The 2,818-nt window shown below is 34.8% G+C and overlaps 1 long non-coding RNA gene across 1 annotated transcript; it reads left to right on the top strand.

Annotated features, from left to right (window-relative positions):
* The first annotated feature begins 326 nt into the window (after nucleotides 1–326).
* Nucleotides 327–2,818, top strand: LOC129886789 (uncharacterized). Its single transcript, XR_008766254.1, has 3 exons — nucleotides 327–556; nucleotides 1,518–1,561; nucleotides 2,284–2,818. It is a non-coding gene; the product is annotated as an uncharacterized LOC129886789 (long non-coding RNA).

The following is a 2,818-nucleotide window of genomic DNA, read 5'->3' as shown; positions in this document are numbered from 1 at the left end:
TGGTAATTTATTCGATATTGATATCAAGAGATATGACTATTTTACTGAACAAAGGTGCTGGCTGTGAATTTTAATTCCGAATTTTAAAAATGGCTCGATCGGTTTTCAAATTTCTACTGATATAGAAATATTAATCAAGATTAGGGATTAATTAACCATGGTTGAATTATTAAATAGGAATTTGAGATTAATTGAGATTAATTAAGTTAATAGTGGATGAAAAGTGATCCCCACTGCCACGTGGCCAATTTCTATTGGCCCACATTTTTGTAAGGGACAATTAGGCCTCTTGGGCAGCCACTTGGTCCCCCTTATTGACAAAAATCTGCATCCACTTCTTTTCCAACTCTAGAGAGTTCTCCAAGAAGGAAGAACTCTTATTTTCAACAAATGAAGATAGAGAGAAGTAACGAGAAAGAAATTGAGGGAGAGATTAAAGGGTCAAGGTTGGTGATTATTCAAGTTTATGGCAGCAAGGATGGGTCCATTAAAGAAGCAAAAACATTTTTGACCAAGCCCTCAAGTTTTCAAGCAAATTATGTCATAAAAGCCTAAGGTAAGATTTCATCTCCTTTTTCGTTTTTCCCTCATCTTGAAGGTAATTGAAGCTTGTGTGAGTTGTTAAATGAGTGATGTTTATGTTGAGGGGCTGCTGTTATAGGTCACGAAAATTTGATGAAAAGTAGTATGAAATAAGGTGTAAAAATTATAGGTGGTTTGCTTGGCTTGTGGTATGTGTTCATGAGGTTTTTGAGCATCTTTATGTTGTTAGTTAAGGGCTATTTTGATAGGTTGTTATTGTTCTTGTTGAGATTGAAATATTAATGATAATTAAGGTCATATGTTGCACTATATGTTTGTTGGGCTGTTTTAGAATTGTTTCAATAAAACGTTAACACTATGAATCATTAAAGATAATTGAAAGATGTAGTAGTTGTATGTGGATTGGAATTGTTGTTGAGTGTTATGAATGTGGGCTGACTTAAATTACCAATAAGGTTATAATGAAGATATTAACTTGTATTAAATGGACTTGGAAGCAAGAAAACCCCATGATTAGTGTTGGTATTAAAATGGACAGATTTGGAGTATTTTTGAATATCGTCTTGGCTTGTCTTGACATGGCATTTGAAGGTGTGATTATTGATGTTGCTTGGGGATTTTATGACTGATTTGGAAGTGGAAAAAAAAGTGAGCAATATAAGGGAGTTGCTGCCCAGAATTTTGTGTTTTGCAAACCCATTTTTGGATGGGACTGTTGTTAGTAAATTTAGCATAACTCCTTTTGTAAAGCTCCGTTTTGGTTGATTAAAGATGTTTTGGAAAGCTATTTGATAGATCTAAAACTTTCATTTAGACTCTAAAACCCAGTTTTACTTTTATATACTCGAAAAAGGGTGATGAAGTTAAGGGGAGGTGCTATCCAGTTTTTTTGTTTGTTAGAAATAATCTACTAACGATAAAAACGTTTTATGCCTTTCCATATCTTAACCATAACGCTTAACGTATTAATATAGGTATGAGGCAGCATATACATGTTGTGTGTGGATAAACACTAAAGGTATGTAAAGCCTATCCCTTCTTTCTTTTGGCATGATCCATATGAAATCAGCGGACGATGAATGTATAAATTCCAAAGAAACTCCTATTCTTAGAGACACTAGGATGGCTAATGTTCGTAAATTCCTAGAAATTATATCATTGTATTTTGATACATGAGTTTGATTCTAGCCATCCTATTTTGATATAATTCATCTTTTGATATAATTCATGCTTTAGTATAATTCATAATGACAATCGAAGGTTACTTGAAATAACTATTATCTTGATTTTTAAATGATAGTTATTTCAATTATTCAATTGATCCCCATATTATGTTTTGAAATATGGAAAATGATTTCTGAAAAATTGTTTTGACATAGACCATCGTAACATAGAAAAGAAGTACACTATGATTATAGCTCAGTTTATTTTATATGACTTGTCATCAGGATTAAGCTATTGAGTCTCTATAAATGTTTTTATATTTTAAATTGCATTTAGTTTCTCATTACTCTACTCGTGCATACTGTAACCATTCTTTCACTGAGTCTGGGCCAGGATATGTTATCAAGCGTACTTCTCTGCATTTTTTTTGCCATGCCCCGACGTGAGGGGGCAGGTATGACATGTACATGGGTTGTGGTATATGTTATGCCACGGAGTTATGCTGTGCCATGTACATATATAATATGATATGATTTGATTTGATATGGCCATCTGATATGATATGATCTGTTACAGAGATATTTCCTACTCTGGTGTTATGATGTGCTGTGGCGCCAATGACAGGAGGGCGACCACGTTTTGTTCACCGAGTCCCATGAAATAGGGCCGGATACGGCATATGTATTTGCATATATGATTTGGGATTATGATAAGTATTTTGAAATTCTGAACATTTATTTCGTTTTCTGCACATACTATTCCGATTATGATTTTAATTTATTGTAATTCATGCTTTACATATTCGGTACATTTTTCGTACTGACCCCCTTTCTTCGGGGGCTGCGTTACATGCCCGCAGGTACCGAAGTTCGATTTGCTGATCCACCTGTTTAGGATATTTACTGCGTCGTTGACAGTGCTCCCTTGTTCGGAGCTTGTATTTTGGTACTGACTTTATCTCTGTATATTTGGATATTTTGGTCAGGGGTACGACGGGGCCCTGTCCCGTCATATGACTATGCTATCATCTGTAGAGGTCTGTAGACATAGTTATGTTGTGGGTTTTGTATATATGTTTTGGGTTGAGTGTGTTTCGTGATGGCCTATTGGC

Source organism: Solanum dulcamara, chromosome 1 (assembly GCF_947179165.1).
Source record: "Solanum dulcamara chromosome 1, daSolDulc1.2, whole genome shotgun sequence".
Classification (NCBI taxonomy): Eukaryota; Viridiplantae; Streptophyta; class Magnoliopsida; order Solanales; family Solanaceae; genus Solanum; species Solanum dulcamara.
This window is presented reverse-complemented; position numbering and strand designations above follow the sequence as displayed.